The sequence below is a fragment of the Triturus cristatus genome, chromosome 1_2 (genome assembly GCF_964204655.1).
Source record: "Triturus cristatus chromosome 1_2, aTriCri1.1, whole genome shotgun sequence".
NCBI classification, from domain to species: domain Eukaryota; kingdom Metazoa; phylum Chordata; class Amphibia; order Caudata; family Salamandridae; genus Triturus; species Triturus cristatus.
The window spans coordinates 899,005,181-899,020,367 of NC_140580.1; positions in this window are offsets into that span (position 1 = coordinate 899,005,181).

The window sequence follows — 15,187 nt, forward strand, 5'->3', positions numbered from 1 at the left end:
CCTCCCAATGCAGATTTTCCCTGTCTAGGTGTACTGGACTCAGACCGGGAGAGTCAACTATGACCTCATATGCAGCTTCTGAGCCGCTGTGATTTCTGCTTTTCAGAGGCAAAGGGCCTTGGCTGGCCTGAACCTGCCCATGCTGAAAAACTATTTTTACTTTTTTACGTTGGTGCTAGATAGGAGTGAACTCTACTGAATAGCTGAATTAACATGTCAACTCTTAGCGGTCTCTTGGTTACTGTTTCCACGTCGCGGTCGTGGGTATGCTATATTACTCAAAAACAGTACGACACCCTGAGGTCTAATAATACAAAAAACTAATTAAGTAATAAGGTGAAGTGTAGGAACAGACTATGCCCGATAGATACTTCTAGGGGCAATCCCTTTGTAGGACGTAATCCCTCACTCACCATAGGTGACATGCTTCATCATTTGGGATTCTCTTCCCAGAGGAAAAACCTAGTTCCTCTGGGGGCTACAACCCCCTCTCTGAGAGGGAGGAGCTCAGGGATGTTTTGAAATACAATGGAGGATAAACTAAATCCACAAATGATGAGCTAGTAATGTAAGTGAGGGGTGCAGTGCTGATCAGAAAACAGTTAGGTGAAAAATGTGTGATTAAAACTAGTTCAAGAACAGCAAACAGAGGAAAAAAGTAATATATAGCAGCCGTACATGACCAGGATTAAAATAGTGTGCACCACCAGTCAAAAGGTCATAGACTGTGGTGACTAATTAACAAATATTGGTCGACATGTTTCAGCCATCACGCCTAAAGGGAGGCTGGGCTTTCATCAGGACCACTCAAGCTACTGCAAAAACACAACTGTGTGAGAACCACACAGATAAAGGATACAAAAGACACACAAAACCACTTGACATGTGTCCGTAACTGGTGTGTTTCACCTTCACCTAAATGAAAAAAATATGTAAATATAGATTACTTGGTATTAATACAGCAAAGATAATGATGCATAAAACCAGAATCTTCAAACAAACGAATGTAGTCAAATAAATACAAAATAGCTCACCCGTCAAGACTGGGTGAGTCACCAACCTCCACCTGGCAACCGCTCAGGAAAGGAACACCGCTCTGAAAAAGTACGGTGAATATCACTGATAAAGAAAGGCCCATATCCTGCATATTGCACAGGAACTTAGCATGTCAAATCTGCTGAACATTCCTTGCAAAGCAAGTAAGAGACAGACTAAATCTGAGGGGGAAGACTAACAAATGAACCTTCACGGTAAAAATCTGAAAAAGCAAACGAGCATAATAGGCTCAGCACGCAGAATCCAAGAGGAAAAGAACTTGATGTGAACTACACAGGCTCCAAAGGTCAAATAAAAAGAAAAAAGTGTAGAAAACGTACACCAGAGGAGTCCTATGTTAGAAAAAGGAACCTAATCTCTCAGTCAATATTGGTGCAAATGGTGCATAGCACCACATCGATCACATCGCAAAGACGATGAGATTATGAGGAATGTTTAAGCTTACTGGTACATAACTAAAGTTAAATTGAGATTAAATGTAAGCAAAAAGTATGCCAAAATGTAAGCCAAAACACAAAAGCACGAAAGGCCTACCTCTCCGTCGGTGAACCGGCATAGCAATGAGCCTGAAGCCGGAGGTCCCGCGGAAGGAGCAAACTCTCATTTAATACGCCCACTCATGGAGGCATTGGCCAATCTCAATGCTCCATCCAAGGGAGCCAATCGGGGTGGCCCTAAGACACGGGCACCTTTCGACCCATTACTGCGGGCGAAAATATTTGTATATAAGCCAGGGTATAAAGAAAACTAAACAACATCAAAGGCCGACATTAAATCTGTCTGGCAGCCACAGAATGAAAAAAAGAAGAATAAATAAATAACTCGAGGCTGTCTTTATTCAGTCACTGCCTCTGTCGTCTGCATATGCCTTATGCGCATGCGCAGCAGCAAACCACTACGTCCTCAGTGACCCATTACTGCGGGGGAAATGTTTACATATAAATCAAAATGTAAAGAAAACTAAACAAAATCAAAAGCCAACATTAAATCTGTATGGCAGCCACAGAATGAAGAAAAAGGATGAATAACTCGAGGCTGTCTCTACTCAGTCACTACCTCGGTGTGTCTGCATATACCCTATGACGTGTGCACATGCGCACCAGCAAAACGCTACATACTCAGCGTAGACACACACATAACCAAAAATACAACTACCAGTCATGGTAAAAGGAGGTAATACTACAAGGAGGAAAAGGTTTTCACAGGTAAGGTCCAAGCACATTTGGCTATACAGAACAACCTCCAAAACATATTTAAAGGCAAGATATAAAGATACAAATATATCACCTGGTTTTACAGATGCCACATTAAAATAAAAATTCATAATGATAACCACGGGATATCATCGTTTATCCCTCTGATATCTGTTTGTAATTTGTGTACCCACCATTGCTCACGTTTGAATAAAAAAGAAGAGCAATCAGTCAGGTGAGGGGGAATGAATGGTTTCTCAAGAACGGTCCACTTCAAGTCATTAGGAGCATGTTTGGCTGTAAGAAAATGATTGGTCAATTTAGTAGAGGACCTACCACACCGGATAGTGCTCTTATGCTCCAAAATGCGAGTTTTAACCCGGCGGGTGGTCATACCAACATACCGCAGCTGGCAGGGACATGTAATCAAATAGATCAAATTGGTACTGTTACAGTTAGTGTGACATTTGAGCATCCAAGGTCTGATCGAGCCTATGTCAATCTCTTTGGTCATAGATGTGTGACCACAAGCTGCGCAAGACCCACAAGGATAATGTCCTACAACTGGCAACAGACCCCAGAGAGTATTTTGTGTGTCTAGCTTGTGCATGCGAGGGCGAGTATGTACCAGCTGATCTCTCAGGTTGCTGCTGCGTTTAAAAGCAAAAAGAGGTCTTGGTAGTTTTTCTTCGCCTATGTTCAAGATCTTCCAATTAGTCAAAATGGTTTTCTTAATTTGATTTGAAAACTTACAAAAAGTGTGTACACAGGTCAACCTGTTGTTAGTGTCTTTTGGAACTGTGGGTTCAAGGAGAGCCTCCCGATTATTATTGGAGGCCCGTTTGGAAGCTCTTTTGATCAATTTTTTCGGATATTGTCTGAGCAGAAGTTGATTAGACAAATTATGTGCATGTTCCTGAAATTTTTCTTTGGAGGAGCAATTCCTTTTTAAGCGTAAAAACTGGCCAAATGGCAAGTTGTCACGCAACGCTTGTGGATGGTAGCTGTCATATTGTAAGAGAGCATTTTTGGCCATAGGTTTCCTGTATAATTCAGTGCTCAGACCACCTTCAAAGGGTGTAATCAAGATGTCTAGAAAAGGAAGCAGAGTCTTGGAATGCTCACAAGTAAATTTCAAAAAGGCATTACAATTGTTCAACCAGTCCTTGAATTCAAGCAATGAAGTCAAAGAGCCATGCCATAGTACAAAAACATCGTCAATGTATCTTTTTCATACACGTATCTGAGTTTTGTATGGATTACTGATACTGAAGATGTGGTGTTGCTCAAAAACATGAACGTACAGATTTGCCAGGCTGGGAGCAAAAATGCTCCCCATCGATGTACCAGACACCTGTAAGAATAACTGTTCCTCGAATTGAAAAAAGTTCTCTTTCATTGCCAATTTGGCATAAGAAATGTTAAAAGAGACCGGAGTGATGGAATCAGGCGGATTATCCAACAGGAGAGTTTCGATGACAGATAGCGTTTCATCCTGTGGAATGCATGTATAAAGAGATTCTACATCAAACGAAACAAGGTACTCAGTCTCAGAATCAAAAGTCAAATCCTTTAACAAAATCAAGATATCCTTAGTGTCCTTAAGATAGGTGGGCATCTTGACAACCAAAGGCCGTAAAAAATGATCAGAAAACGCAGATAAGGGTTCCAAGAGGGTCTTTAAATTTTTCCCTGGGACCCCCTGGCTTTGAACCGTTTATGTGAGTATGCTATATTACTCCCAGCACAATTTTAAGTGGGACGGCTCTTTTTTCTACCTATTACTCAATATTGAGCCCAGAGCAGATTGTGGATGTGGCGAAGGTGAGGGGTCATTGAAGTTCAATGCATTTGTTTCGATCACATGCAAAGATAAAATACAGAATGATTTAAGCACCGCAATATCGAATGCAATATATCCAGTGTTTATGGCTTTACAGCTCTGCTGTTGGATAGCCACCAACTGGATTGTAGGGGATGAACTCTCTGCCCTCTGCCAAGGCAGTTACAGGAGACTTGACTGGCCCTTACCCAAGTCAAAAGAGACTTTGAATTGCATGCTGACTTTATGCTGATGTGGCACACTGTCCAGAGTTTCTCCTAATAAAACATAGACCGGTGCACCCTGGAAGTGTTTGGAAGAAAGGTATGCGGCCTCATTCTCAAAGACATTTGAGTGTGTAAATCTGTACTACAGCTGCAAATAAATGGATTTACCACTGTCAAGTTCTCACAAAATTTGACCTTTGATTCCTAAATCTTTTTACTCATGCATAATATCACCCATTGCTCTTCGCCAATAGTATAACGTTATGTGATAAGAAGTCCCACTCCAAGGAAGTTGAGTGTGGGTGTGGTTTTCCTGGAACATTTAGAAACACCCACAAACCAGAGAATCTAGGGTACTGTCAATCTCCTTTCCAACTCCCATCCATTCCTGGAACATTTAGAAACACCCACAAACCAGAGAATCTAGGGTACTGTCAATCTCGTTTCCAAATCCCATCCATCCTTGGGAATGGTCGGAAATCTATTCCTGCCCTTTATTCCTATGAATGGTAACAGCATGCCATTTTCCAGGGTCGGAGCGGGAGATAACATCTGCGGAACTGGTGATGATGTACAGAAGGGTTATTTTATAAACGGGGAGAAAAATTCCAGTGGGTAAAAAGTAAAAATGAAGGGTCCCACTTCACAAAAGCAATATAATTTCAACATGCATAATTGATTTGATTTGTACAACAAATTCAATTTGGCCTGTAGAAAGGCAAAAAGGTTTCAGTGACGTATGCCTCCAAACCTGTGGCTACTGTGGGTTTCCATGCATATTCAAGAAAGTTTTGTGAACTACAATCTGTACCCCTAGATGGGTGTAACTGTGCAAGCCCAGATCTTACTCGGTGAGAACTGGGATATGGAGTCCCTGCCAGCGAGTCTTACTGCTGGGATCCAAAAGGGAGGCGAGCAGAGGCTGTAGGACATTCTGAGCAGGAAAGGAAGTTAAATCAGTTTGTTTCCAGGGAAGAAGAAAGCTGAAGCTGATGGATGGCACTTGTTTTATATTTTGAGGTTTGTCTTGATTTTTTCAATCATTGAAGCATCTCTTCCAGTTCTTCTTAATTAGATAAAATGAACAATCTCTACACTGCTTATCAACTGCCCTGGCGTTCTCACTAGAATCACATGGGAATATTTTTTAACTAGAGAACTTCTCATTCAACTCATGAGCCAAATGGCCCTGTTTGAGTAACCTCTGCACTGCCATAAACACATTACTTGAAAAGAAGATTCCACGCGGCTATCACTACGTAACTCGACTTTGTGCTCTTCACAGTTTTAGTGATTCATTGCATGCACGTAGGGTTGGTGCCACTGGGACTGGATGGCAGAATACAAAACACAGCTTTCATCTACAGGCCAGTTTAGACTTAGGCCTTAGTGAGTGCCCTGTTCTATGTGTCACTAGGTGACCCTGGGCACAATAGATACACAAGCAACTTTTCAGATTGTTTAAGACCAGTCTTCATTTACATGTTTTTTGTTAGCAAAACTTCTGTGTTTGAATTTGTATTTGAGTGTGTTTTATTTGTGTTTTCCTTTTCTGGTTCATATTCTTGTGCATATGTATTTTTCTTTAAGTTTTTACGATTTCTTTAGAATTTGCATTCTCTTTATGTAGTTTAAGCGTAAGAGATCGTGTTATTTTGTGTGGGTAGTCGTGCATGCCTTTACTTTCGTTAATATACTATGTCGATGTCAATGAAGGTAAGTGTAGTGAACTCGGAGCTCGTATTCACAGGAAGTTGTGGCAGATTTGTTGGTAAGAAGATATAAAGATGTAGTAGGGAACAAGAGAGCCCGTCCACATGCATCCAATGCAACCCTCACCAGTAGTGCAGCTCGAAGTCTCGAATTAAAATGGCAGAAGTAAACAAACCGCTAATCTCGAGACCACTATCTATAAATGAAACTTACAAAACAAACACGTATGAATTGAAATATACTGATATTTTAATATCAAAGGTCACAATGAATTAAAAAGACACAACTCCTCTTCCTAAACAAAGATCCGAAAAACACAAATAAACGTAACTTAATATGCAATTACTATAGAGAACAACTTTCTTTCTATTCATGCAACTGCTACGTGTCTGAACATTGGGAACCACCCCAGAGGATTGACTAACACTACAGTTATTCCTAGCCCCATTCATATCAATACCCGCATCAAGATCATTTATATCCGCACACACGTCAAGGACCCTCTCATCCCGACCTCCCAAGGAAGATCTCACAAGAGTACCTTCATGTGGAGTGCACCGCTCTGAAATAGGTGCATTTCCAGACATCTCTGGGACTTCATCAGTAGCTACTTGAGTGTACTCAGAGCTAGTTGCTGCAAACACATTCAGGACACAATTGTCAGACTTGCTGTCGAGGAATGAGTTAATGTTTTGTCAAACATTCCTTCTGAAATGCATCCAGTCACACCAAGTGAGATATAGACCACTGCCTGCCATCCGCCAACACGATAGAATTATGGCTGTTCTCAAAATCTGGAGAGGACTCATGTTATTAAAATCAGATTTATTTTTTCCAGCCTTCAATTTTTTCAACATTAACCCAGGAGCCTAATCCGTCCTGTATGACCTCACACCACGACTGTTGTCAAAGTACTTCATCTTGTTCTGTGTAACTTTAACTCTTGAAAACATCCCTTAACGAATGGTAATCAACACCAGACAAATCTTACTCTTCATTTTCCTTTTTATCCAGTGAGGCAGGTACTACGTTTGTTCTAACTTCTCCACCTTTTATCAATCTGAAGGGGGGAAACACTAGCTGTGCTACGAGGGTTATTATCCTACACCCACATCCACAGCGGACTGTATTCCTTCCTTCAGCACCCATTTTGCACTCTCCACTGTGCTGTGAGATTTTATATACATTCACTGAAAAAAACATATGTTATAGTTAGTTGGACATTTCACTCGTACAAAATCAGAGAAATTTGGCCGTTATAGTTAGTTGAGCTAACTATAGGTCGCACCCCCGCAATGCAATGCACTGCTGATGACGTCACCTATTACATCACTAATGACATGGTCAGTTACATCACTTAATTTGCATTTCCAGCGCGAATTGGGACGAAATTATAAAAATAATATTCTTTTTTTGAGGCTGGGGTTCCTTGTGGGACTCCCTGAGCTGGCCTAGGGGGTCAAGGTGTTTGTACCGTGCCCCCTTTTCTTATTTTTCATCTTCTTTTTTCTGCTTTCTTGTGACTCGGTTACTGAGGCACAAGATGGCTGCCAATGCTTCCTGGTTTGGAGTGTTGGCAGGCAATCCGAAGTCAGCTTGTGCTTGGGAGGAGTCGCGACTCCTCCTCATTGCTCGGATTTATAGATGTATATTTTTTGAATTTCTCAGGAACTACTAAACGGATTTACACCAATTTAAAAAAAGGTCGCTTTCTGAACCAAGAGCTACCTTTTTGCCAAATTTGGTGTAATTCCACTCAGCAGTTTGGGCTGTAGCCGTGTCTAAAGTTCCTATGGAAATTAACATGGGGAAAATAAGTTTTGGGACCCCCTTTTTTCTCGGCCCCCACTTGACGAATCAACCCAAAACTTTTATGACTGGAGCCAACTGGAGCGCCCCATTATGTTTGAAAACTTCGCAAAGACTCATCAAACGGCGCCAAAGATATTGGCAAAAGAAAAAGCGCTTTCCCTATGTAAACTAGGTCCTAACTATAGCTACCTACTGGTGACCGCCAGTAGGTAACATATATATATATATATATATATATATATATATATATATATATATATTATCTACTGGCGGTTGCCAGTAGATAGTTATAGTTAGGATCGTGTTTCCATAGGAAATCCGCAACATTCTATTTGGAATAACTTTGGCGCCGATTGACGAATCCTGAGCGAAATTTTCAAAATAGGTGGGGCGCTCTGCGCCGCTCCTTCCCTGAAAGTCTCGGGGGGATTCGTCAAGCGGGGGCTGAGAAAAAGGGGGGGTCCCAAAACACGCTTTCCCCATGCATTTTTCCATAGGACATTTAGTCCAAGCTACAGCCCGAACGGCTGAACAGAATTACTTGAAATTTGGCAGAGAGGTAGTCCTCAGGTCAGGGTTGTGCCTTTTGCAGGTCTGGTGTAAATCTGTTCAGTATTTCCTGAGAAAATAGCATTTAAAAGCATATATATATCTATAAGCGCGCACCGTGTGCGTACGGTAAAACTTACCGTACGCGCACGCTGCCGTGCGCGAGCGCGATTCTGATTGGTTGTTAGATCTTAGTAAACATTCGAATCGGTCGAAACCAGGAAGTGTCGGCCGCCATTTTGTCTCTCGCAGTCTGAGGGGGTGAAAAACAAAGGTGGAGAACGTGAAAAGGGGGCAGGGTGGACAGTTCCTGACCCCCTAGCCTTTGTCAGGGGGTCCCAGAAGGACCCCCAAGGGCCAATTCCTTTAATTTTTTTTGCGAAAAATCGCGGAGTACGCGTAGCGTGCGCGTACGGTAGAAACTGAAAAATTCCGAGAACTGCGTAACGTGGGCGCGCGGTGCGCGAAGTGCACCGTGCACCCACAGCGCGCGCACGGTGCTTGAAGCGCACCGTGCGCGTACGGTACGCGCACGGTGAAAAACCTTAAAAAAATAAATAAATACATAACTTAGCATTTAAAAAACCGTACCAATTCACTGAAAAAACCATAGGTTTCACACACGTTATAGTTAGGAATTAGCATTTAAAAAACCTTGCAAATTCACTTAAAAAACCATAGGTTTCACACATGTTATAGTTAGCTGGACATTTCACTCGTGAAAAACCATTCAAATTCCCCCGTTATAGTTAGTGCAGGCAACTATAACTCACGCGACCGCAATCCTCTGCTGATGACGTCAGATATTACATCACTGATGACATATGTGTCTTTCTGAAAAAAAAATATTTGTAATATATGTATAGCTAAAAATTAATGGAAGAAGACATGGGTAAATAAGTGTCTAAATACAGTGATGTAATATCTGACGTCATCAGCAGAGGATTGCGGTCGCGTGAGTTATAGTTGCCTGCACTAACTATAACGGGGGAATTTCAATGGTTTTTCGCGAGTGAAATGTCCAGCTAACTATAACATGTGTGAAACCTATGGTTTTTTAAGTGAATATATATATATATATATACACACTGTATAATGTTTGATCTTATGTTTGGCCAAAAAAAAACCTTCGATCTTCTCCGAGACAAACTGAACACCATTATCTTACGATTTCATTAGATGGTTCTCCCAATCATAGACAAAACTCCCATTACTACTTCAGGAATCATGGATTCCATAAAATCACAGTACACTAATTTTGTAAAAATAATCTATCAAAACTATTAAATGCCACATATTGTGCGGCAGTGCAACAATTGGCCCAGCAAAATCCGATGACACTTTGTCCCAAACACTGTCAAACGGTACAGCCAATAAAGTGGTATCCTGAACTTTCCAATGCTTATTGGACAGTAAGCAAACTTCACATTTATCAACAAATTCCTCACCTTGCCTATCCATACATGGCCACCATATGTTCAACTGTAATTGTTTAATAAATGGACATAAATGTCCTTGGCTCTATGTGAGATTAACCAAGTAAATATCTCTCCAAAATGAAATATCAAATAACGAGCCTTGTGAATGTCAAACAAAGTGAATAGCACTGCCCTCTTGGCGATTCTGGACACCTCAATCCAACTGATTCCGAAAGTGGGACTGTTGGGTATAACAGATGATTTGGGGGAGTCCCGGGGCGATAGAGCTCAGGTGGAATTGGCAGCCCTGGTGGCCAACAGAGACAGCACGATCCTGGAAGCAACCAGATCCCCCGAAGTTAAAGCAATGGCGTGCTGACATGGACTGGTGTGCCAAGCAGGAGGAAACGATCTATATTGTCTGAAGAAACTCTCTCAAATTTGGGGTAAATGGTGTGAGTACTATGGGTTCTCATCAATTTGGGATTATTTGGCTTTTAATATGGTTCGAATTGCGGTTGGCAATGGGTGGGGGAGGAATGAGACTGAACATGAGCTTTGCATTTGTTCATGATGTTTTGATTTATTTGTATTTCCTTTGTCAAAATCAAATAAAATGTATCCAAAAAAAATCAAACAAACTATTGCTTATCGCTAGCAATGTTGCTTACATGCAGTAATCAGATTTCAGCAATTTGATTCTTTTTTACTTAGGAAGTTGCTCGCGCTCCATCTGTGTACTGTAACAGAGACACCACGTTGTAAACAAACAAAATAACCACAAACATTTTATTGCCCAAATGTTCCTATGGGCGTGCTTGCGTGCAGACATGTGACATCACTGAAGTCAAAATGAAGCGATGACCAAGGAATCAAAGAATATACTGGTGCCCAAGATTCATGCATGCATGCCAATTCATCTGATTCAGGCGGCAGACTCCCGATTTCTGAAGCCAGGAATGTCTTTCTTTTGGCTGTCTCCGCCTGAAATTTCCTCTGTTTCACTAGAAGTAAATAGGGGAATATTTTCTCCTGATTCATTTTTTAAAATCTCACACTTTCCTCTTCTAAAATGTTGGCATGTTTGTTAATGCTGTCAGGAGTGGCTGCTCCCAGGAATCAGTAGTGGGGTGGGGTGGGGAGGGGAGAAGAGGGAGGGGAGAGGGGGAGGGTTTAACTATATATTTTTTAAAAAAATAGATAATTTCCCTGCCGGCTGGCTGGCTTCTGCGCAAACAGGAAGCACCCAGGCTCCCCTAAGCCAACCACAATTCTGCAATACAGCATTGCGACTGGTCTGACCGCCACGGTGCTCAGACAGGCAGTGGGAGCCTGGGCATGTTCTCCACCCAGGCTGTAATACAGCCTGGGTGGAGAACATGCAAAGTGCACATGACTGTTTGGCCGGTCCAAGACTGCCTGCGAAACATTCATGCGCACTTACAGAGTGTCACCACTCCTCCCCCCTGTGCTTCCCAGCCCCGCCCCAACCCACAAAGCTGCCTCAGCACGGAAAAAAAAATGTTATCATTTTATTTTTCCTTTATTGCAGTGGGGAAAGGCAGTGGGGCGATGCTCCTCCACCTTCGCTGAGGATCCGCCATTGTTGGGCAAACTGAGCAAGAGGAGTTCCTTCAGGAAGGGGGCGATTTGGTTATTTTTGCAGGCCCTTGATGCTTGGTGTCTCATTGGCAGGTTTCTTATACTGCTGAGTAGCCATCCCTGATGAGAAATGTGACATAAGTGTGCCATTCTTCAGGGTGCTATATGTCAGATAATTATATCTCTTCTGGAGAATGAGCCAACACCCTGGCTTCTCCCGGCCTCATGCCAAGTCCTACAGGTGCAACCAGTCTCGGCTTTTTAGCCAACAGTGATCAAAATTAGATACGACTGCCGCTCGTTTCGAACATGGTATAGACACTGCTACAGCATACGTAGAAGTCCCACTGGCAAAAACTGACGTCGTAGCAAACAAATTATTTTAAGAAATACATTTTATGTGAGGAAACCCCAGAACTGGAATGTGGTTCCCATGCTAATGGCAATAATTTGCCAATTATCTTTTTTAATGGTTCTTACACAGCCTAATACGGTCACATTGACGCACACCTTTGCCAAATGACCCTTTCTGTTGCATAATAAACTGGATACATATTTTGCCGGACATTGTTTGCCCCCTTTCACGTGTGCATGGTAGCCACACCGAAAACAAATACCCTGTTGAGAAAAGAATTCATTTGATTTTTCAAATAAAACTGATTGTGATTTATCAACATGTTTGTTATCCTTACCATCTTTTCCACCTCTCACCTTAACTACTGCTACTGGCTCAGTATGTTTACCCTACAGTTCATTGGCTGACACTGTGACGTTTCTATACTCTTAGCCACCTTAATGGTTTCCTCTACTGTCGGATTCCCCATCGACAGCAACTTTTGCTTTACCATCTTATCATTACAGTGACATATATATTGATCTCTTACTAACTGATCAGCAAAGTTTTCAAATTGACATTCCGCCACCAGTGTCCTCAGTGTAGTAATACAGGTGTCCACATCCTTCCCTGGGTTTTGAGTTCTTAAAAAGAATTTGTGACGCAACACTACCAAGCTTGGTTGAACATCGAACCTAACTTTGCGTTTCTTAACAGTATCTTGATATTCATCTAATTGTTCACTCCTCATCAATAATTATCTCAGGTAGATGTTTCAATATTGTTCTTCCTTCAAACCCCAGAGAATTAAAAAGATGTTTCCTTCTCTCTGGTCGATACTGTACTGCGGCAATCGCTCCCAAATACGACTTGAAAGCATCAAACCATTGCATCCACTGTGTTGGAGGCTCACCAGGTGTTTCCAAAAAGGGTGGTGGTGTTACTGCCTGCATTGTTTATACGTATAGCATTTACAGCAATAAAGTATAAACAACCAAACAGGTAAAATAAGACTTGTGTTTCTAAAAAAATACTTCCAATGCAAAGCAAAGTCAACAACACAATTAACTCACAGTGTATTCTGCAACATTACGCTGTGCAAATCCGAAATAACCAATACCACACACAATTTTATTTAGACTGCCAATAGCTATTTGATTTGCTAATATATAATAGTTGAAACTGGCAAGGAAATAATATCTATATCCACTAAATCATAGGGAACTTCATATTGCCCTATTAACAGTACATAGTCCTATCTTTAATTCATATGAACCTTATTCAAAACAACAAACCACATACCACAGAGACATTTTTGAAAAAGTCATCATTATTTTTTTGTTTCTCTTTTAAAATATACAAACATATATATGCAGACAACATTTTCATCACAAATCAACATAAACCAAATTCATTAGTTCCTTCTACCCACTTGATTGGAAACTAATCAGTGTTTACAGACTAAATCAAGGCAATACACTGTGAGATAGTCTTCTATGCACACGAGTTTACCACACCTCTAAAGACCTTGTTTCGAATCTGCTAAATTGTTGTGCAGATCAGCGTAGCTCAGCTATGCGATCAGCACTGTTGATAAAGGAAGCTTCTCCCAAAATGTAACTGCATGCTGTGTATATCAACGATAGAGAACTCTCTCGCCTCAATCAGGCCAGACACTATGTGCGGCTGCAGGGGGCCACTGGAGAGGTCAGCATTCTAGTGTCACCTGGGCACCCCACACCCCCCGCCCCCATCAGGGGCAGGGACTCTGGGTGGAGTCCCCCCAGCCTGGTCGCGGCACGCTAGGGGCGTCACTTCCTGGGCGCCAGGACTTGGGGAGGGGATATATGCCTCCCCCAACATCTTAGCGCCCTCTTTAGGAACTGGGATCTTGCGCCCAGGTTCCGTCTGCCTTTGCCATGGGTTACCAGCCCAATGGTGGAAAGTATATGTTGTTGAGACTGCATTGTGCAATTGGCTACAAGGGCCTTTATGAGGGACAACTGCTGGCACCATATAGAAACGGGTACCAGGTACACAAGGCGGGCTTTTTTCGCTTTGGAAAGAAAGTTGAGACAACCCAGTATAGTTTCAATGCAAGGCCTCAGTGGGTTGGACAATTCATTGGTAAAGCATTAAACCAGTCAGCCCTGGGAATCAGGCAGGCATACAATTAGCCAAGATGTTTGTTCAAACCCGGTAGAGCATATCGACCATAATTAATAGGGAACCAGGAACAGCGTTAGAAAGCAAGGCTGTAGATTTCCGGCAGAATTCTGGATGGACGAGTTGCAGGGATAAGGCCCTGACCTTTCACCCCTCGAGGGACCATCACCAACTCCGAGCAAGTAGGCGTGGAGCATACTAATCCCCCAGTGGTTGTAGCACAAGGGAAACAGATACACATGAAAGTGTGAGCTCAAGACGCCCTGTCGTAGCAGTCCAGGTCCCACCACTGAGGGTGAAGGAAATGCCTCAGGCCCCTGATGGGACTATGTTTAATTTTAGTTGTGTAGGAGTGGGGCTCGTAAGCTAGTCGTGTCTTGCTATGTCTGGTCTATGCAGCTAAAATGTGCCCTCTGCAAACAGGGGCAGGTTACAGGTCGCTTCATTCAAGACATATTCACCCGCGCTTTGGGCAGGGCAGCAGGCGGTTTGTGGTAGTTGTCATCTAACAAGTGTGCTGCGGTGCATAAAAGTTTGGTAAACACTGTGTTAGAGCCAAATGGCGATAGGGTATTATAGATCAGTTGGCATTCCCAATATTCAGGAAAGGGCAGGTATTTGCACATAATTTTACCCCCTGGTTCCCAGACCTGTCTGCACCCTTGGTTATCCTTCTATGGGCTAGAATCAGACAATAGAAGGGGCATCTTCTGCGACCAGGGTCCCTAACACGTTGATAGTCAAACTCTGGGGTAGATGTACCATGAAAGGCATGGTCACTACTTGGGTTGTCCCCAAGTTCTGGGGTCAAACTGGGTTGGAGCATTAAGTCTACAGTCCTTAGGTAGCATCCAGCAACCCTTCAATCCAAGTAAGGGCAGTTAGCGATAGATAAGTATCAGCGAGTGGGTAACATACACTGGCTATTCAGCGACTTGTGCCCAGGAGGAACGCCCACTTCACATATACACAGAGCTGCAACCAGAAGGGTACCAAGTAGAAAAAAACAGTAAAGAGGTTTAAGATGTGTGTTTCTGGCGTTACAGATGGGTGGAGCCAGTCCCATTTAGAGGTACGCCCTGGTGAAAATGGTGTGCTCCTTAAGGTTACCATGACCTATGCGGTATCTCCCACATCAATGGTTAGGCACCATATTACAGACCGTGCGCCCTGTAGCGAATCAGACAGATTCTCTAAGCGGGTATGCCTAGGGGGCTTCACCACAGAGGGAGCTGAGCGTGCAAATACCCATAAGGAATAAGGGATGCAGGGCAAGTGCTGAAGGGCAGCCTTGC